Genomic DNA, 22,745 nt, shown 5'->3' with positions numbered 1-22,745 from the left:
AAATAGAAAAAGGAGAAAGAAAAGACAGAAAGGAGAGAGAAAGGAAAGAAAGAAAGAGAGAAAAAAAAGAAAGAAAAAAGAAAAGAAAAGATCTTAAAAGGAATGAACTGAGCCGAGAATGACCTTTCTTATGAACAAGAATTTGAGAGAAGGTATTTGGCTAATCCCAGCTGCCTCTGATTGGCTAGACAGAACCGTGTGGAAAATGTCTCCATCTGGACTAATCTGTCCTCAGTTGGATGAGCGGAAGCCTACCAAGTTAACCTGACATTTAACAATAATTACCCTTTCGTCTGACCCTTCCCCAATCTCCTGCTCTCTCGGAAATCTCTCTTTTTGTGTTTGCTTGTGCTCCAACCCCCCACCCCCCTTGACTCTTGTGTTAGAGATAGCTCCGAAAAAGCGATGAGATGATAATAGGGGGGTGTAGATCCACAAACAAACACCTGCAGGCACAAAAAAATGACAGCCGATATATGCATTTATAAAACCGAACCTCTGAAGCAGCAGCAGCAGCAGGAGGAGGCCGAGAGATGATTCCCCCTGCCTCAAGAAGTTGGTTTAGTTCGGTTTGGTTGAAAGGAGGGATCGGAAAGAGTGACTCTGCTCATCATTGCAGGAAAGTAGCCGTTCAACCAACAGGAGTCTTCTTTAAAAACCAAATCGGTGTCCGCATCTGTTCTCTAAAACAGAAGGTCTCTAATTTGGAGGAGGAGGAGGAGGAGAAGGAGAAATGGTGCATGAAAACCAGTTCAGAGAAGGGGAAAAAACCAGGTTCAGAGGTCACTCAGGCTAACTGCGGATGAAATGTGTCTATTTTGTTTTCACCTGAGGCTGCCTTCATCTTGTCTCCCGAAAGGTCATTGCGATAAAAACAAAGCACAAGGGAAACCTTCACTCCTGGCTGATTTTCTTCTTGTTTTTCCCTCTCCGGAAAGGTGGCTTTCCTTGGGCCCCAGTATAAGCCATTTTTTCCTCCTGCCATCCTGCCTCGGAAGGAGGTGAATCAAAGGAGAAAGCCAACTTGAAGAGGATGCTGAAAGGGGATATCTTCTTAGTATTGAAAAACCTTTCCTCCAAAGCTTTCCAAAGGTTTGCTCCCTTGCATTCTTTGCCAGGTGTCTGGTCAAACTTTCTTCTGGTGTTGGTTTTAGTGTTTACACGAGTCAATGAAAGTTTTTGCGATGCTTCTGGACCATTGATTAACATGTTCATTGTCTAGGACCATGATGGCAAACCTATGGCACATGTGTCAGAGGTGGCACACAGAGCTCTCTCTATTGGCACACACACTGTCGCCAGCTGCTCTTCCAGTTTCTGTCATGCATATGTGTGATGCAGTGGTTTTTTAGATTTTTTAGATTTAGATTCTAAATTTTTTAGAACCTCTTCTGTAGGTGTGGCCTGCTTTGTGGGAGTGGCTTTCTGGCCATGTGACCGAGTGGGTATGGCTTGTCAGCTATGTGACTGGGTGGGCGTGGCCAACTTGTAAAATGTGGTGAAACTCACTTAACAACGCTCTTGCTTAGCAACTAAAATGCTCTTTCAGAAACTCTGGCATTTGAAGCAACACAAGTCTTAAAGCTGTCAGGTTACAAGACGCTTGCACCTCTTATCTTTTAGAAAAGAAAACCCAGAGGTGTTGAAACTTGACAGCTTTAAGACTTGTGGACTTCAACTCCCAGAATTCCTCCTCCAGTCATGTTGGCTCAGGAACTCTGGCATTTGAAGCACGCAAGTCTTAAAGCTGTCAAGTTACAAGACCCTTGCACCCCTTAGAAAAAAAACCCCAGGGGTGTTCAAACTTTACAGTTTTAAGACTTTAAGGTTTAGATAGGACTCTTAGAGGCAGACGGGGTGATTGGTGAGCCAGCCAATCAGTGAGCAGTGGGCGGGGCAAGCTTGGTGCAGATGGACGGGGCGGGGGGGAAGGGAGCTGGAACCGATTCTAAACGGCACAGTAGATTTGTGGAACCTCTTCTATAGAAGAGGTTACAACTGGAACCCACCCCTGGCGTTCTGGCTAGCTGCTCTTCGTGGGCGCTGGAGTTCTGGAAAATGGCCTGAAAACAGCCAAAAACCAGGCCATTCTCTGGACCTTTTCTGGGCTGTTTTCCAGTGCTCCAGTGCCTGCAAAGGCCAGCTTGAACCTGTGAAGACCATTACAAGACCATTTTGGGCTGTTTGGGGGGCTGCCAATCGGCCCCCCAAACAGCCCAAAAACATGCATCTGTGTGCCGGCCAGCTGCTCTCTGGGTTTCTTGTGCACACACATGCCTATGCATTCCGGTTTGGGCACTTGGTGCTGAAAAGGTTCGCTATCACTGGTCTAGGACAACTGGGGATACACTTCTTAGGCAAATGTATGGCTTCTCATGTCAATTAAATGTGAGCCAACAGTGTGCGGCAGCAGCCAAAAAAGCCAATGCAATCCTAAACTGCATTAACAGAGGGATTCAATCAAGATCAAAGGAGGAACTAATACCATACTATAAAGCCTTAGTAAGACCACACCTAGAATCCTGCGCCCAGTTTTGGTCACCACTCTATAAAAAAAGATGTTGAGACTCTAGAAAGTGTGCAGAGAAGAGCAACCAGGATGATTAGGGGACTGGAGGCTAAAAGATACGTGAACGATTGCAGGAACTAGGCATGGCTAGTCTAGTGAAGAGAAGGACCAGGGGAGACATGATAGTAATCTTCCAATATTTGAGGGGCTGCCACAGAGAGGAGGGGGTCAACCTGTTTCCAAACCACCTGAAGCACAGACAAGGAATAATGGAAGGATGGAAACTGACCAAGGAGAGATTCAACCTAGAAATAAGAAGATGTTTTCTGACAATGAGAACAATCAACCAATGGAACAGCTTACCTTCAGAAGTTGTGGGAGCGTCATCACTGGAAGCTTTCAAGAAGAGACTGGACTGCCATTTACTTGGGTGTCATGCTGGACTAGATGACCTACAAGGTTCCTTCCAACTCTGTTATTCTATTATTCATGTTTCAAATAATCTCTCCAATTTCTCTCCCAAAATTTATTCAGGTTTAGTACAGTAGAAGTTTCCAATAAATGGAAGTTTGCAAAATATTACAGAAGAAGAGCAGGAGCAGGCATTTGTGGCATCAGATAAGCAATTAGTTAAACTGCTGATCTGATGCTAGAGATTAGCATTAAACTAACTAAACCAAAAATGAGAGTATCAAGGCTACAGGGATACCTCACCTTAATGGATTCACTAATAAATAAGGGCCAAGGTACACAAGTACACAATTTCCAAGATTCTATTCACTCTCTCTCTCTCTCTCCCTCCCTCCCTCCCTCCTCTGGCTTGGTTGTGAGCTGGGAGACTTTGAGGTTGGGAAGCACAACACTGGAAAATGTGAGCAACCAAGGAAAGTTGGAAGGATACAAAGAGGCACCAGCGGGACTTGCAAGAGCAATACGGATAGTTTGCAAAAAGGAAAGAAAGTAAAGCATACTGGCAAGAGGCAATTAGAAAGCAAATGTTAAACAACCTTAAAATAAGGTAGACTAACAAGAGGCTCTGAGGATGGCTAGGACAATTTGCAGCAACTGCCAGCCAGATTGTGGTACGACATTATCCCAAGCCGCAGTATGATCTGACAATTACCCACAGCGGTAGCTTGGCCCTTAAGTCTGTTTACCAGTTTGTCTGGGCAGGCATTTTATTCCTTGACAATGCAATTGAGCTTCTGTTTTGCTTCAGCTGATTTCCATCCAGGAGCCATTCTGGAGTTCAGAGAGGAGAGCATCTTAAACTACTGAGTTCTCCACTTTCACAGTCAATTAGTGTTGGCTGCCAAGACGAAGGAGGGCAGGGGATAGGGCTGCCCTTGAGAAAATGTCATACCTTTTCCTGATGTCATAAAATAATAATACCACATCCCAGGCTTCATTACTTCCATTACCTAGTGCATAAAAAAGTGGAGAGCTAGAACTCCATAAGATGGAAGAGAAGGAAGGAAGGAAGGCGATAGAGTAAGGAAGAAGGAAGGAGAGAGAGGAAGGAAAGAAGGAAAAAGGAAGGAAGGAAATAGACATAGGAAGGAAGGAGGGAGAGGAGGGAGGGAAGGAAGGAGGGAGGGAAGGAGGGAGGGGAGAGAGAAAGGAAGGGTGGAAGGAGGAAGGAAGGAGATAAGAGAAAGAAAGAAGGTGAGAGAGGAAGGAGGGAATGGGATAGAAGAAGGAAGACAGAAGAGGAGAGAGGAAGGAAGGAGAGATAGGAAGAAAGGAAGGAGAGATAGAAAGGAAGGAAGGAAATATAGGAAGAAGGAATGAGACAGAGGAAGGAGGGAAGGAGGATAGAAGAAGGAAGACAGAAGAGACGAGAGGAAGGAAGAAAGGAAGAAAGAAAGAAAGGTGAGAGCAAGAGAGAGAAAGGAAGGAAGGAAGGAAGGAAAGAAAGAAAGAAAGAAAGAAAGAAAGAAGGAAGGAAGATGGATGTCCCAGTTGTCTTCCTTGGTGGATTTTCTGCAGTGGAAGTAGTCTAAAGCACCCATTGCTCCCAGGGAGTTGATGGAAATATAATTCCATGCATTTTTATCATGCATCAGGCTGCAAAAGTCCTGTAAAATTTTACCCTGTGAGGCCTCTTGAATGTTCAGATTGAACAGGAAGGCGGGATATGAATGGATCCCAGGTTTACCACTTTGTGATTTGCCTAATCCTTCTTGCAATTCCACAGATATCCCCCCCCCCCCCGAGAAAAGGTTTAATTTATCTACTTTATTCTTTTGAATGTAGTGTTTCAAAACATCCTTTACATACCAAACTAATGGCAAACCTAACCAGGTTTGGCTGATCTTGTTGGGAAAAAAACCATAAGCCAAGAACAGACATGTTAAGCCTTGATTGTGAGCTCATCAGGAGATCCCATAGTATTGGGTAGAATGGGAATCAAATCGATTTCTTGGGGAGGGGGAGCTATAGAGAGAAATACCTGCATCCAGTTGTCAAGAACATGAGATTAAAATGTTACAGAGATGGCTAGAAAAGTATCAATTGCTCCTTTACGTTAATTGCTAGAAGTAGCATAGAGGTTAGTTATTGATTATGATTTGGTGGGACACATCTTTCCATAACAATTTCCCTCAAAATAACAGAATAATGGAGCTGGAAGGGACCTTGGAGGTCTTCTAGTCCAACACCCTGCTCAAGCAGGAGACCCTATAACATTTCAGGCAAGTGGCTGTCCAATCTCTTCTTAAAAGCTTCCAGTGATGGAGAACCCACAACTTCTGAAGGCAAATGATTCCACTGGTTCATTGTCCTTGCTGTTAGGAAGTTTCCCCTTAGTTCTAGGTTCTATCTCTCCTTGATTAGTTTTCATTCTTTTCTTTTCTTTCTGTCCTGTCTTTTGGTGCAACTTAAAGCACTGGAGACCTACCGACCCCCAAGACAAACATACACCCAAAATCAATCTGAGATCCAACAATAACTGCACTTTCTTTGAGGAGATAAAAACATATGAAGAATGGTTGCAGCAATTGGGTATGGCCAGTCTAGAGAAAAGACGAACTAGGGATGAAATGATAGCAGTGTTCCAGCATTTGAGGGGCTGCCCCAAAGAAAAGGGGGTCAACCTATTCTCCAAAGCACATCTACTGCGCATGTGGCAAGGAGAGGAGTTCCCGCCAAGGCCAACTGTCCGGCATACCAGCCTGATGATGAATTTTGAAGATGTCTCCCACATGACACCTATGGAGTCTTTGGATTGGACTATGGGATGGGGTTACCAAGCGGAGGGGAATGGGTCAATATTGATATCTATGATTACGCACGCTTTTGCCTCAGATCCTGCTTTGCTTAGCTACTATCTACTTATAACCAGTAAAAGTACTCTTAATTCTGCAAAATGGAGTTGAGTGGTTTTTCTTGGTTACTGAGTGAAGCAGCCCTGACACATTATCTAGTGGAACAGCTTGCCACCAGAGGTTGTGGGTGCTCCAACACTGGACAAAAAACAATGGAAACTAATCAAGGAGAGAAGCAACCTGGAAGTGAGGAGAAACTTCCTAACAGTGGGGACAATTAACCAGTGGAACAGAAGTTGCCTTCAGAAGTTTTGGGTGCTCCATCACTGGAGGTTTTTAAGAAGAGACTGGACAGCCACCTTTCTGAAATGATGTAGGGTCTTCTGCTTGAGCAGGGGGTTGGACTGGAAGATCTCCAAGCTCCCTTCCAGCTCTATTCTGATTGAATCTGATTAAACTGAATCCTATAAGACAAAGACGTTCCCATCGAAGGGGCCTTGCCCAGCATTTTTTGTCGTCTTCCAACCCTGCTAAATCCACTTGCTCCTTTACCCAAGGGAGAACTTGTCGTTTAAGAGCCGGTTCTCTCCCTCCCTCCACCCCCAAGTCTATTTTCTCTGCAAGCCTAATACAAGTAATTAATTAGATTACACTCAAATGCCTATCACTAAACTACGGCAGTGGAAAACGGGCTTGTTTTAGCAACAGAAATCAGAAGAGTAAGCAAGAAAAAGCTAGGGGGAGAGAATGGGGAGAAGAGCAAGATAAATAAATGTTTAAAAAAACACACCAGACCAAAGACGAGGGACATTTCTAGACTTGGTAATTCAGTCTCCATCGTAGTTCATATGATTTGTGGGTCTGCGTGTGTGTATGTGTGTAGGTGGGTGTGTATGTATCACCCAGACCTTGTCTCTCCGCTAATGTCATAATCAGTGAGCTGAGGCCAAATTGTACTTTATGTAGCTCTTTGCTTAGTATCTGATTCAATACATCTAGTGGGACAGCATTCCATCACCTTCTTAGCACCAGAGGTGACCAAAATCAATGGCAATCAGATTAGCTTGTTAACAGAAAGGCTGAAGGGCCAAGGTGTTAAGTTCACAGGGCATCCCCTTTCATTTAAAACTTCTCACTTAAGGGACTACCTCCTTCGGCCCCCATTCTTTGCCCCTTTTCGATGACGGTGATGATTATTATTTACCCTTTATGATTATTTATGGCTTGGAGAGCCAGGAAGTTTTTTCTTCTGGCTCGGGAGAAGGCTTGAGTCATTTTTTTTCCTGGTAGCTCCTTTGAAGTTTCCATCTATTATGATCAGGGTTGAAATCTTTCCTGAATTCTGTGGCTAAATGAAAACTTTGGACTAGCTGATTTAGCCACCTACTTTTTAAAATGTAAACTTAATGTAAACTGTGAGTCACTTCTTGTGAGATGAGTGGCCATATATAATAGGTAGGTAGGTAGGTAGGTAGGTAGGTAGGTAGGTAGGTTGGTTGGTTGGTCGATCGATCGATCGATCGATCGATCGATCGATAGATAGATAGATAGATAGATAGATAGATGGATGGATGGATGGATGGATGGATAGATAGAAAGAAAAAGAGAAAGAGAAAGAGATAGTAGATAGACAGGTAGACAGACAGAGAGACAGAGAGACAGCAGTGGTACAGCTTGCTGTCAGATGTTGTGAGTGCTTCATCACTGGAGCATCACTAAGGTGAGACTGGACAGTCACTTGCCTAAAATGGTATAGACCAGGTCTCCTGCTTGAGCAGGAGGTTGGACTAGAAGACCTCCAATGTCCTTTCCAGCTGTATTCTGATAGATAGATGATAGATAGATAGATAGATAGATAGATAGATAGATAGATAGATAGATAGATAGGGAAGGATAGAGAGAGAGGTGGATGGATGGATGGATGGAGGTAGGTAGGTAGGTAGGTAGTAGGCAGGTAGGTAGGCAGGCAGGGAGAGAGATAGATGATAGAGAGATAGAGAGAACTTTTCTGTTTGCTATATCCATCTATCTGGGTATCATCATCATTTTTATTTTATAATATTTGCAAATAACATGGCATTCTTGGGACATGTTTATGTTCCTAAACAGAATATATCATAATACCACACAAAATCATACAACAAAACCAAATCCAGCAGCACAGGTCCAAGACTCAAGTACCACACAATGTGGTGAACTCCCATTAGTGCCTCAGCTCCTGTCAATCTCAGCTTCTGTCAAAGCATGCAAATGTGAGTCGATAAATAGGTACCACTTTGGTGGGAAGGCAACTGCACTCCGTGACATCATGCTAGCCACCCCTTCAGTTGGAAATGACCAGCGGACTAATATCCACAGTGGCCCCTGTACCTTCTACCTACTGTAGCTACTTGTCCTGGGAGCCTGAATCCTGCCATGATTTTCCAAAATCAGGGAAGTTCTCGGCATTGAAAAAGGCCCTTGGCTGATTGTAGAGTGATGAAAACAGAAGAACCAACAATCAATAACACTGACTTCGTATCACCAAGAGAAAGGCAAAGTGTGAATGAAATAAAAAAACAAAACAGATGCTTCTTGAGTAGAGGTGAGAACATCTGAGAATTTTCAAAGGAAACTTCAATATTGTCTTCATTAAATCGTGTTGCCACGATAGGTTAAGGTTTGGGCTTTATCAGTAATCTGGAGCATAGCCAGGAAACATTTCCACCAATTCACTTAACCCTGCTATACCACTACAATTAAACACAGGGCAACACCAACCAATGAATTTGCAGCCTAAACTTTGACAGCTGGGAAATGAGTGAAACTGGTTCCACCCCAGAGAGAGCCACCACAGATCTCATAACCTTTCCCCAAGAACCATGGGTTAATTTCCAGAAAGCAACCTTCAAATGTGGTCTCCTTCTTATAGTCCTGCAGCTAATCCCATTGCGCCAATTTACTGAGATTAATCATATCTCCTTCCAGGTTTGTCCATCTTGTTCAAAGAGGATCTTGACATGTAATCGGGGAGGGGGGATGTCAAGACTTGGTGTGAATCAGTAGAGGTTTTCGGCTCCCATTGCAACTGGTATGCTGCAATGGGAGCCGGGCGTGCACCATGGGCATGTGTGCTGTGCATGCATGCGCATCCATTGCCTGTGATGCTCCAGCTGCTCAGCGGAGCATCATGCAGGCACTGTACATTGCGCATGTGTGCACAGATGGCCCATTTCCTTCAAATACAGGTAAGGAATGAGGGCGGGTGGGCAGGCCCTCCAAAGCACCATTCCGGTACTGTGGCTGCTGCTTCCGGCAGGCACCAGTACACGCGTACTGGGGCGTATCACCTGCAACCCACCACTGGCTTGAATTGGATTAAAGTGTGGGAGAGGTGCGCAGAGTTGGCCCCACTCTCTCTTCCCAGATTCCATCTTGCTCCAGTAGCAGTGCAAGAGTCGAGACTGTTAGAGATGGGCTGGACGCAGTGGTTGACCAGGGCATCTTCTGTGTCTTGCCATGCTCTTAGCATACCACATCGCTTGCAGAGACTGCCTTCATGACCGTCGTCCTATTCTAGTAGGTTTTATCCGCTCAGTCACCAGAATCTGTCTTCACAGGCTCGGGATGTACAAGTCCCTATCTCACCGAAGGTCAATGACCCAACGGCTACTCTCAACCTAGTTTGGCCAGCCTGCTGAAGTGTTGCCCGGGATGTGGTAGTTGGTAGTTAGTTGGTAGTTGCGTTTATTTATAGGCCGCCCTTTTCCCTGAGGGGACTCAGGGCGGCTAACAACTTATGGGAGGGGAAGACGTACAATAACATAAAAATACAATATGTAGTTAAGATCAAACAACATTCATTCAACATTCGGGCGGGGGCAAACTATGGTCTTTACCCCCAGGCCTGGCGGGATAGCCAGATCTTGAGGGCTGTGCGGAAGGTCTGAAGGGTGGTGAGGGTACGAATCTCCACGGGGAGATCGTTCCAGAGGGTCGGAGCTGCTACAGAAAAGGCTCTCCTCCGCGTAGTTGCCAGCCGGCACTGGCTGGCAGATGGCACTCGGAGGAGGCCTAATCTGTGGGATCTTATGGGTCGAGAGGAGGTAATTGGCAGGAGGCGGTCTCCCAAGTACGCAGATCCACTACCATGAACGGCTTTATAGGTAGTAAGAAGCACCTTGAAGCGCACACGGAGGTCAACAGGTAGCCAGTGCAGCTCGCGGAGGATAGGTGTTATGTGGGCGAACCGAGGTGCACCCACGATCACTCGCGCGGCCGCATTCTGGACTAGCTGAAGCCGCCGGATGCTCTTCAAGGGCAGCCCCATGTAGAGCACGTTGCAGTATTCCAGCCTAGAGGTCACGAGGGCACGAGTGACTGTTGTGAGAGCCTCCTGATTCAGGTAGGGTCGCAACTGGCGCACCAGGCGAACCTGGGCAAATGCCCCCCTGGTCACAGCCGACAGGTGGTGATCAAAGGTCAGCTGTGGATCCAGGAGGACTCCCAAGTTGCGAACCCTGTCTGAGGGGTGTAAATTTTGACCCCCCAGCCTGAGCGTTGGAACACTAACCAAATTTTTGGGAGGGAAACACAACAGCCACTCGGTCTTTTCTGGGTTGAGTACAAGCTTGTTAGCCCGCATCCAGTCCCTAACGGCTTCAAGACCCCGGCTCATCACGTCCACCGCTTCATTGAGTTGGCACGGGGCGGACAGATACAGCTGCGTATCGTCCGCATATTGGTGGTATCTTATCCCGTGCCTCCGAATGATCTCGCCCAGCGGTTTCATGTAGATGTTAAATAGTACGGGGGACAGGACCGACCCCTGCGGCACCCCATATGATAGGGGCCTCGTGGTCGATCTCTGACCCCCGACCAACACCGACTGCGACCTGTCCGAGAGGTAGGAGGAGAACCACTGCAAAACAGTGCCTCCCACCCCCACCTCCCGCAGTCGTCGCAGAAGGATACCATGGTCGATGGTATCGAAAGCCGCCGAGAGGTCGAGGAGAACCAAGATGGAGGCATGGCCTCCATCCCTGGCTCTCCAGAGATCATCGGTCAATGCGACCAAAGCGGTTTCTGTGCTGTAACCAGGTCTGAAGCCGGACTGGAAGGGGTCCAGGTAATCGGCTTCCTCCAAGGACCGCTGGAGCTGGTAGGCCACCACCTTCTCAACAACCTTCCCAATAAAGGGGAGGTTGGAGACTGGACGGTAGTTGTTAAGTACGGCTGGATCCAAAGATGGTTTCTTCAGGAGGGGTCTCACCACCGCCGTTTTAAGTGCGGCGGGGAAGTGCCCCTCCCGAAGCGAGGCGGTAATAACCGCTTGGATCCAGCCCCGTGTCACCTCCCTGCTGTTAGCAACCAGCCAGGAGGGACACGGGTCCAGTACACAGGTGGAGGCACTCACAGCCCTCATGGCCTTGTCCACGTCCCCGGAAGTAACATCCTGAAACTCAACCCAGCGATGGTCAACCAAATCGTCCTCTCGTGCCTCGGCTGGTTCTGCAAAGGTGGAGTCCAAATCCGACCGAAACCAAGCAACTTTGTCCGCCAAGAACTGGGCATAATCTTCAGCCCTACCCTGCAAGGGGTCCCTCGTATCCCTCTTATTTAAGAGGGAGCGGGTTATCCTAAACAGGGCGGCTGGACGAGACTCGGCGGACGCAACCAAGGTGGCAATATAAGATCTCTTTGCTGCCCTAAGTGCCCTGATGTAATCCTTGGTGCAGGTTGTTAAAAGTGCTCGGTTCGGTTCGGATTTATCGGACCTCCACAGGTGCTCTAGGCGTCTCCTCCGGCGCTTCCTCTCCCGGAGCTCCTCGGTGAACCAAGGAGGCCTCCGGGATCCGCCGCCTCGGAGGGGCCGTAGTGGCGCAATCCGGTCGAGGGTCTCCGATGCTGCCGAATGCCAGGCGGCAGCCAGAGTCTCTACCGGACTGTGGGCGAGAGTATCAGGAATAACCCCAAGCTCCGTCTGGAACCTCAAAGGGTCCATAAGTCGCCTGGGGCGGAACCACTTGGTCGGTTCCTCCTCCCTACAGTGGGGGTTTGGTCTTCGGAAGTCAAGCCTCAGTAGGCAGTGGTCTGACCACGACAGGGGTATGATCTTATTACCCCTCAGACCAAGATCACAAGTCCACTGCTCCGAGAGAAATACGAGGTCGAGCGTGTGACCCGCAGAGTGAGTTGGGCCCCGAATTATCTGGGTCAAGCCCATGGCTGTCATGGAAGCCATGAACTCCTGCGCCCCATCCGAGTGTTCACCGAGCGTAGGCAAATTGAAATCCCCCAGGACCATAAGCCTGGGGAACTCAACTGCCAGCTCGGCTACCAACTCGAGGAGCGAGGGGAGGGCTGCTGCAACGCTGTTGGGAGGCAGGTACGTTAGCAGCAGACCCACTTGACCCTTGAGGTCCAGCTTCACCAGCAGGCACTCACACCCGACAAGCTCCGGAGCAGGGATCCTACGAGGAACCAAAGACTCCCGAATAACAATAGCCACACCCCCACCCCTTCCCTGAGCTCTCGGCTGATGAAGCACCTGAAATCCTTCTGGGCACATTTCTACGAGGGGGACTCCTCCCTCCGGGCCCAGCCAGGTTTCAGTAATACATGCCAGGTCTGCCCCCTCGTCTAAAATTAAGTCCCGGACGAGGGGAGCCTTGTGAAGAACAGACCTGGCATTTAGCGACAACAGCCGGAGACCAGGGTCCTGATTACTCGCGCCATCTGGCCTCGGAGTGGGACTCATAGGGCCGGAAGGAGGGATCGCTGTGACATAGCGAACCCTCCTTCCCCGGTAATGGCCAGCCCTAAAGTCCCCGCCATATCTGCCCCTCCCCGTTATGACCGTAATGCTCCGGCCCACTCCCGTGTCCGTGGTTCCCCCAACCACACCTATAGCTCCCGCATTCCCGGACAGGCCCTCCGAATCAGACACACTCATTCGTTCACTCAGACAGTCCCCACGTGATAATTAAAAACACACAAATACAACAATATAGGATAATAAAAGTGGGCACATTCACTCAATCACATGCAGTCTCATACACTCATCATACCAATTTAAGATAAAAATTTTAAATTTAAAAATTAAAAATTGCGCAGCGTGCAAAAAGCGTATAAGGCTTGTATAAGGTCTTAATTGTCTTAGTCTTCTCTTCTACAAATCTGGTGAGAGTTCTGGCAAGAGTTCAGTAAGTTCAATGGGGGGGAGCAGTCCAGAGAGGGGTGTTCCGTCCCTCTCCCTTCCTCCACGTCCCAGAAACTGTGCCCTAAGCCGGAAGAATTTCCTTTGAAAGGGCTGAGATGACATCTCTGGGCCTCCATAGATGATAGTAAGCCCACGAGGTGGCCAGATTGTAAGTCCAGGCATCCAGCAACTGTAAATAAAAGGGGCCAGGTGGCAGAGAGGCCCCGTAGCCGTGGAAAAATCACACAGGACAGGCCACACCAAAGGGAAGGCCAGTTCAAATGGGGCGGAGGGGGGGGCATCCAAAAGGGCCACAAAGGCAGCAAAGACAACTACCCAATCTCGTCCAGTGTTCTGCCAGGCCAGCCCCTTCTCTGGGATAGTCTAAAGTTCGTACAACATAAGAGCGCAAACAAAGATTGTCAAAAGGAGCCGAGGGCGCCGCGTTTCGCAAGCCAGCAGAGCCGATAGAACAGGGGGGGGGGCGCTTAAAGAGGCAGCGGTCGCAGCAAGCAAACCGACTGCCCAGCTTCATCCAGCGCCGCTTCAGATCATCTACCGCCTCCCCAGAATTAGAATCACAGCCGCCAAACACCTTCCAAGGCTCCTCATGGTCGACGGAGGAAACGGGGCTAAAATTGCAAAAAGAAGCCACCGAGGACGGCGCCATCAGCGCGCCGCCGCCATGATCTCGGTTTATGCCGCCGAACGTCGTCGGAAATGCTGCGGGTGATTTCCTGGCCCGGGGGCTGCTCAGTCGCGACAACTCTCCAAATAAACGATGGTTCAAGTACCCCAAATGTCGCTCTCCCGCTGGGGCTCCCTCCTGCATAGTCTCGAGCCGGGTCGTTGGTATATTTTGGGTGTTTTCCGCTCACCCAGACCAGAGAGAAGAAGTTAGCGGCCATTCGCCTCGCACACGCCACTGTGGATGCTACAGCTACTAGGAGCCACAGCAGGGGTGGGTTTCAAATTGTTTTTTACTACCGGTTCTGTGGGCATGGCTTATTTTGTGGGTGTGGCTTGGCAAATGTATGTTTCAGATTGGAGAAGGGAAATAAAATATGCTGTAAAACTTTTTTTTTAAAGGCCAAAGAAAGCAGCAACTTGAGCTGAACGCAGGAGAGCTGAAGGGTCCAAAGAGTGTGTGGTCTTGTTTGCTGTCTGTGTGCTTGGTGGGGGGGGGCAGAAGCCAAGCGAGCAAGTCAGCAATCTGACTTCAGATTAGAGGCAGCCAGCAGATCCTGGCATACTCGCTTGGCTGCTTGCCCCCCGCCCCAGAGTTTGCAGGCAGCAAACAAAACTGCCTCCCGCTGCCTCCATGCATCGAGGAAGCGTGGAGGCTCGATCCCACTTTAGGAGGTGGCGGTTGCGAAGCCTCAGGTATCCCTGATCAGCCCATGCTGCTTAGCTGTGTGTAGGCACTAGGAGGCAGTTGTGTGGATGCACGTGGTGAAGATGAGGCAGGGTGAACATCGGAGCAAACCGCTTCGGGGGCATGGCCAGCCAGCTGTCACAACTGGTTCGGTGTCCCACACCCAATTACCACAACCGGTTCTCCCGAACTGGTCCAAACTGGGAGCAACCCACCTCTGAGCCACAGGTGAGAGCTGAGTGACAGGTGGGGTCCAAAGGTGGAGGAGCTGCCCCAAAAGGTTCCCTAAAATGAGCTGCCCTAAAAGGACACGATATGGCCCTATACCAGAGGCGCTACCCCTCCCTGAACACCCCAGGTAGAGATGGATTAGAAGAAGGAGGAGGGACAGGGGAGAGGAAAAGAAAGCCCAAAGGAGCTAGGAAGGGCTTAGGAGGTGTGGCCGTCAAATACAGATGGTGCAAGCAGAGCCAAGATGGTGGTAACAGCTCCACCCGCAGAAACGGATCGACAGTTGTAAGGACTTGCTGCTGAAAGCCCATGACATATTTTTACCATTAGAGAAATTGGAGATTGGCAGGCTGGCTTTTCTGTTCGGATATTACATGCATTTAAGAGATTAGATTAATAGCAGCCTCAAACCAGCTGTGTTGTGGTGAGGATAATCTTTAACTGTGTTGTGTTAGGAATTGACCTAGCCCTTGATGTGGGCTCCCATTTTGTCTTACACACTGAAAATATTCACCGAGACACGCAGGAAGCCGCAAAAAGGAAAGGAAAAAAAAAAAACCCAACCATTCGCCTTGGGTATCGTTTCAAAGAATTAGGCTGCTTTATGGATTTCCTTGCAATTGTAGCAACATTGGCCCAATTAATAGGGATTTTCCATGGGACGAGTAAACGGTGTAGCCCCTGGGTAAATACTGTGTGTGGAAAGACAGATCCTTGAAGATTCTTTGAAGTTCTTCCTTCGCCAAGTCTGATTTCTTCTTTTTTTTAAAAAAATAGAAGATATCCCCACAACCTATTGCTAAATCTAATAATGTGATAAAATTGTCCTCCTGCTTCTTGCATTAAGGATGAATGAAAACATCTTTCCTTTGCTTACTAGACAAATCTGTAAAGATCTTTAAAAATGGGATGGGGTGGGGCAGGGTGGAAAATGCCTTTCAACATCTCTGTGTATATGAATACCGGACAAAGTTAAACCAACAGATTCTCCTATCCAGACAGATGGCTTAGTGAGTACAAGTTTGGTTTTGTATCCTGCCTGTTCAACCATGTTATAAATGCTTGAACAAGATTTGTCACAACTTCTTTTTTTTTCTTTCTTTTTAGAGGCTACTGATTTTTAAATACTGTTGTGTAGAAAAATTCCTTGGCATGGTTTTCCACCGAGCCTGATCCAATAGGGCGAAGTAAAATTTTTGTTTCAGAAAGCAGGAGAATGTTGGTGAAATGATGTGTACTCTTGCAATTCTACTGGTTATACCACACTTGGAATAATGCATCCTAGTTACCATGATAGCAAAAAGATTTAGAAAGAGTGTGGAGAAGAGAAACAAGGATGATCGGCAGCCTGGAGGATAAAACGTACAATGTGTTAGGGCCAGAGCTGGGTTGCTTCCGGCATTACTCTGCATGCATGAGCATTTGGCCATAAATGCAATTAAAATTGTTCTGCGCATGCGCAGAACTGAAAAACAAGATGGCGGTGCCACCTGCTCCGCCTGGGGAACTGATTCTGGGGTGTAGCAGAACTGGTCTGAACCAATAGGAACCCACCACTGGTTAGGGTTCCAAGTAACAGCCCAGATGAAATCAAAACTCCCAGGCCAGAGGCTTCCTCAAAATATAGATTTATAAGGCATGTCATTTTGGCATAGCTGGTGAAAAGCCAACTGAAGTTCCCCAGGTTTTCTCCACTCAATTCAAAATCCAAAGTTCTTCCCCCATTACATGCTGCCATCTCATGCCCCAATCAGATCAGTCTCAGTCCTGGATGGCCCCATTCACACCCCTCAAGTTGCTGGTAAGAGTGTCCTTGATTCCCAGAAAAAAGAATGTTATTTTGGCTAAATATTCTTCCAGTTAGTTCTACTCCTCCCTACCTTTCCCACTACTCTGCCCAGCTTCGCTGTGGCAACCCTGAAGACATTCAAAAATGGATCCAGGATTGGCATGATGAACAGGTGTGGGAACTGGGTATGTCTACCTAACAAAGAGAAGGTCTAGAGGTGACGTGATAGCAGTCTTCCAATATTTGAGTGGCTGTCATAGTGAAGAGGGAGGTCACCTATTTTCCAAAGCACCTGAGGGCAGGACAAGAAGCAACTGATGGAAGCTAATCAAGGAGAGATCCAAATTTCCTGACAGCGAGAACAATTAACCAGTGGAACTGGTTGCCTCCAGAAGTTGAGGATGCTGTATCACAGGAGATTTTAAAGAAGAGTTGAACAGTCATTTGTCCAGAATGTATAGGGTCTGACTGTAGAGGATTGGCTTGGAAAACTTCCAGTGTCACTTCCAACTCTTTTACTCTATGTTCTCCATTCAGGTAGGGTTCAGCCACCTGAAATATAACATTCTTGTTTTCCATTCTAGATTCCACCCTCCAATAGGGTCTCCATCTTCCATTCCCACACTTCCATTCAGTTCCAAGAAAGGTGTCTTCTTTCACAGGATAAAGGTAAAGGTTTCCCCTAGCACATATGTGCTAGTCATTCCTGACTCTAGGGGGCAGTGCACATCTCCGTTTAAAAGCCGAAGAGCCAGCACTGCCTGAAGACGTCTTCGTGGCCATGTGGTTGGCATGACTCAACGGCGAAGGCACATGGAACGCTGTTGCCTTCCCACCAAAGATGGCTCCTATTTTTCGACTTGCATTTTTATCTGCTTTTGAACTGCTAGGTTGCCAAAAGCTGGGACAAGTAATGGGAGCTCACTCTGTTATGCGGCGCTAGGGATTTGAACGACCGAACAGTTGACCTTTCTGATCGACAAGCTCAGCATCTTAGCCGCTGAGCCACCACGTCCCTTCTTTCACAGGATATATTTCATAATTGTCTTTTTTCCTGACTGGGAAAAGTATGCAGTCAGGAAAGCTTCACAGTGACAGAACAGAAAGCAATGTAATTAACAATATAGTCTCTGCCACCCTGAAGAATAAGGCTAGCTCATAAATACTACCAAAAGGAATTCAAAATAAATCCTCAAACTTCTTGAACGTAGAGTAGAAAAAGTGAATCCTCTAGGAAGATCTGTTGAGAAACTGCAAGATGGGTTTCTACATAGTTTATATTTAACAGTTACCAAAACGGTGTTTGATATCAAGAGGTTTTATCCACCAAGGCAATATGAGAACTGCAGACAGGTGGAAATTATGTTCAGTTCATTTATGATAAGTGTCTTCAGGAATGGGAGAAAATTATGAAACTGACAGCATTATTCATTCCCAACTTGACTGTGTTTAGCATTCCTTATCAGAAGTGACCACTGTCGCCATTTTTCATTTCAGTCTGAAGTAGGAATGGGTAATCCAAGCTCATGACCAATGATGGTGAAGCTGTGAATTGAGGCTGATGTCCTCCCAAGGCCAATAGGTTTCCCTCTCCAGGCCACATCAAAATCTGATCCCTTCATCCATGAAAGGGACTTAATGAAATTACATATTGCATAACAGAGAGACTAAAGTTAATAACAGTAATCAGGTGGTTTAATAGTGACATGAAAACAATGGAATGGATAGATATGGTATGAATTTACTGCTTCTCCACACTTCTATTTATTTATTTGAAACCCGCCATCCTGGGCCCAATGTTTGGAAAGCCAGGCTCTGCCTGTCACAAGCCAGGACAAAGGGTGAGTGATGGAGGAATAACACCTCCTTAAAAAAACCTTGGCCCAGCTGGCCTGGCTGGTAGCACCTCATAAGGGCCCCTTTCCAGGGTTACAGGAGAAGACGGTCAACGGTTTTGAAGGCGGAAGAGGGCTCTACGCCCCAACGGCAGATAAAGGGGCAGAACCATCTTCTAGGAAAAGGGAAACTCTAATGACAAACCTCCACTGCCTTGTGGCTGCATCCACTACTGGAAAAGGCTTCGGGAGTCAACCTCCAGGCAAAATCTGGAGCTGGAGTCCCAGAAGAGTTTGTGACTGTGTACAACCACGTTCTGGTAACTCCTGCGATGCAGCTAGAACCAATCGTATTGGTTCTGCCATTCCACTGGACTATTTCAATGACATGGAGAAGGGGGATCTGCTGCTTGGGCAACAGTCCATCCTCCATATTAATCTACCTAGCCTCGTGCTCTAGAGAAGACACTCCAGCTTTGACCTCTTTCCAGAGCATGATACCATAGTATTTTGATGGATGCCAATGAATGAACGAATGAATGAATGAATGAATGAATGAATGAATGAATGATTTACTTTACTTACTTACTTACTTACTTACTTACTTACTTACTTACTTACTTATTTGTCAAACATTTACAAGATAACAAGTATAGGTATGAACATAAACATGAGCAAAGGAAGTATATACCGATAAATGGGGACAATAAGACAGGGATGATAGGCACGCTGGTACGCTTATGCACGCCCCCTTTACAGACCTCTTAGGAATGGGGCAAGGGTTAGGTTGTGAGGGTTATTTCACATGAAGTATGCTAGAATGAAAGGTTATGTTTTACCAATGTCTTCATCCAAGCTTTATCTGGAACTTGGGATCCAGAATTGGAAGTTTCTAGTATGACATTCTAAGCACAGCTTGATGCTGTTCTTCATTCATTCATTCATTTGTTCAATTTACAGTATATATCCACCCATATTGCCGTAGTGACTCTGGGCATCTAACAACATATAAAACCACAGTCAAAAGGTACAATCATACACAATATGTGGTATTTTCTGAGGATCTCAATGTTTCCTCTATTTAATACCACCACAACTATCCTGGATACAATTTTGAGTTAATGTAGAATTATTGGACCCAAATCTTCTAGTGGGCTTTGAGGGAACTCAGTATCACTATAATATCTGTGCTGTACTGGCTCTAAGATGGTTCTCTATTTGAGGCAAGTAATTTTCTTCCATATTGTAAACAGGAGAGGCAAAAGTTTGATTTTGATTCCCTAAATCTGAACTGGCTTCATACCAGCTTACATTCCTTTCTGTCACAAAAAAAATAAAAAATCAATGGGGTAATATTGTATTTTCTTCTTTTTCTGTTAAATCATTACTTTTGATCCATCTAATGAAAGAAATAATTACTTTGTTTTCAGTTCTGAAGATGTTTACCTAGTAATAAGCCACCTTAAGTTGGGTGGACTTATTATGGGCTCACATATTAGTATCAACCAGGCTCCTGAAAGTATGAAGAATTCAAATTCTCAGCAATGGCCATGATGACTGGGGAATTCTGGACTATCAAATCTATGTATCTTGAAAGCACCTGTCAGGCTCTGTTTGGCTTGCTTGCTTACAGCTGTTTTGCGACGCTTGCTTACTATGGGCTGCCATAGGAATGGGGGGGGGCATGGTATTGGGGAAAGGAATTATCTTGTACTGGAGGAGTCTTGTTCTCCCCATCTTCTGCACATGCTGGTGGCTGATGCTTGGACTTGGCCAAGGCCAACCATTTCGCATACCAACCTGATGAGGCTGTTTGAAGATGCACCCCACATGACACCTTAGGGAGTTGCAGATTGGACACTGGGTTGGGGAATTGGGGGGAGGGTGCTGGGAGCTTCATCACTGGAGGCTTTCAAGAAGAGACTGGATTGCCATTTGTCAGAAATGGTGTAAGGTCTCCTGCTTGGGCAGGGGGGGGGTTGGACTAGATGGCCTACAAGGTCCCTTCCAACTTTGTTAATCTGTAATCCTTTTTCTTTGCGGGTGAAATGGCCCCTAGGAAAATGGACCCTCTTTTATTCTCATGAAAAGCTTGTTGGGCTACTGCCAAGGCCTGCTCTGCAGGCTGCTGCTGCTGTAAACTGTAATCCTAATAACAACAAACAACTCTTCTGCACTAAGGTATAGGTAGAGGTTCACCTCACACATATGTGTTAGTCGTTCCCGACTCTAGGGGGTGGTGCTGCTCATTTCCATTTCAAAGCTGAAGAGCCAGCGCTGTCCGAAGAAGTCTCCGTGATCATGTGGCTGGCATGACTCAATACAGAAGGTGCATAGAATGCTGTTCCCTTCCCACCAAAGATGGCTCCTATTTTTCTACTTGCATTTTTACATGCTTTCGAACTGCTAGGCTGGCAGAAGCTGGGACAAGTCACGGGAGCTCACTCCATTACACGGCAGTAGAGATTCGAACTGCCAAACTGCCAACCTTTCTGATCAACAAGCTCAGCGTCTTAGCCACTGAGCCACTGTGTCCCTTCACTAGACTAGACATACCCAATTCCTGCAACCATTCTTTATCTGTTTTAGCCTCCAGCCGCCCTAATCCTGACGAGAACTTCAGCCAGATGTCCAATCCACTGTCCTTTGCAGCCAAATGCCAACTTAGTCCATGCTTCCATTTGGCTCACTGGCATCGAAGATCTCAGTGGAAAGGGTGATGGGTCAGGATCCTTCCTGGAGACCCCGTGAACTCTCTCAAATCCGCCCTTTCCATAGGAAACCAAACTGCCATTAAGAATCCGGCATGAAGAGAGAAACGGGGGAGAGGGAGAGGAAGCAAAGAGGAAATTCAATTTTAGTGGGGGTTGACAAGCTTACCTTTTTGCGCTTAATTGGCCGTATTGTCTCCAAAAGTTAATTGGTTACTTAGTCCAGGTAGTTAGTAAAATGTTTAGCTGCGTCAAAGGCTCAGGCTCCCATTGTTAATGGGGCATGAAATGGAATGTTTGATACTGCAAATAAAACCAGTGATATTCAAGGCTGTTATGGTAGGTAATGCGTTGAAACTGCCATTTAATGGGTCCTGGAAGATTAGGGTAGTGTCAGCTGAAACCGCCCGGTCTCTTTTTTGACATTGTTAGTTGCCTCTTCATTTACTTAACGTCTGTCTGCACTGATTACATAGACATAAAACTCCTTGCAAAAAAACAAACAGAGACACGCTCTATTAGCAGTCCAATTAGAACTATTTGCATATTACAGTTCATTTCTGCTTAAGTGAATCCCTAATACAACTTTAGGAGAGGAGGGGGACAGAAAAGGGGGAAAAAAGAAAAAAAAAGAAATTGATTGTAATCTAAAGAAGAAAGGAAAAGAATGAAAGGCAAGCAAGGAAGGTGAAACAACCCCAAAGCTTATTGTGATAGTTCTCAATGTTTGTCCCCTCGCTGGATCAGGGGAAGGAAGGAAGGAAGGAGGGAAGGAAGGAAGGAAGGAAGGAAGGAAGGAAGGAAAGGAAGAAGGGAAGGGAAGGGAAAAGAAAGGAAGAAGAGAGGAAGGGAAGGGAAAGGAAAGAAAGGAAAGGTAAGGTGGAGGAAAGGAAAGGAAAAGAAAGGAAAGGAAAAGAAAGGAAGAAGAGATGAAGAGAAGGGAAGGGAAGACAGGACTTTTTGATGATAGACTAATATAGGTAATCCTTGACTTACAACCACAATTTCTTTTGCTAAGTGAGACCTTTGTCAAGTGAGTTTTGCCCCATTTTACAACCTTTCTTGTCACAGTTGTTAAGTGCATTTACCACAGTTATTAAGTAAATAACATGATTGTAAAGTGAACCTGGCTTCCCCATTGATGTGGCTTGTCAGACGGTCGCAAAAAGGGATCGCATGACCTTGGGACATGGCGACCATCATAAATAGGAGCCAGTTGACAAGGGTCTGAATTTGGATCACGTGACCATCTAAATGCTGCGACAGTCATAAGTGTGCAGAATGGTTGCAAAGTCCATTTTTTCAGTGCCGTTGTAACTTCGAGAGGTCCCTAAGTGAACTGTGAGCCGAGGACTACCTGTGTTGGTATTCAGTGAATGAATGTCTACTTTTTATTGTCTCCTTCATCCGCCCCACCGCAACAAGCAATACTTCGTAATGGTCTATTCTTTAAAAGCACAAGTGAGATCACCCCAGCCGCTGTTTCCTCAAGCAAGGCAGGTAATGGCTTCGTGAATAGCCCTCGTGAGGAACGGCACTCAATGCCGCGTGGCTTACCTAAGCCATTAGCAAAGAGCAGCAAATGTTCCCGATTCCTTTCTATCCTCAAGAATGGCAAACACAACAGAGGGAGGGAGGGAGACATTGCATTGTTTCTTACTAACCTGGAAAGCTTCACCTGGGTGTTCAGGCTGATGAGCTGTTTCGGGGAAGGCAATGCTGGAGAGGGAAGACCACTAGGCCTTACATCAGCAGTCCCCAACCGTTATGACTTGGCAGCCCAGCAGGGTGGGGAGAGGGGAACCGGCCCGCTACTCATGGATGTTGCACTGTGGATGTGTGCACCAGC

This window comes from Thamnophis elegans, chromosome 16 (assembly GCF_009769535.1).
Source record: "Thamnophis elegans isolate rThaEle1 chromosome 16, rThaEle1.pri, whole genome shotgun sequence".
NCBI lineage: Eukaryota > Metazoa > Chordata > Lepidosauria > Squamata > Colubridae > Thamnophis > Thamnophis elegans.
This window is presented reverse-complemented; position numbering follows the sequence as displayed.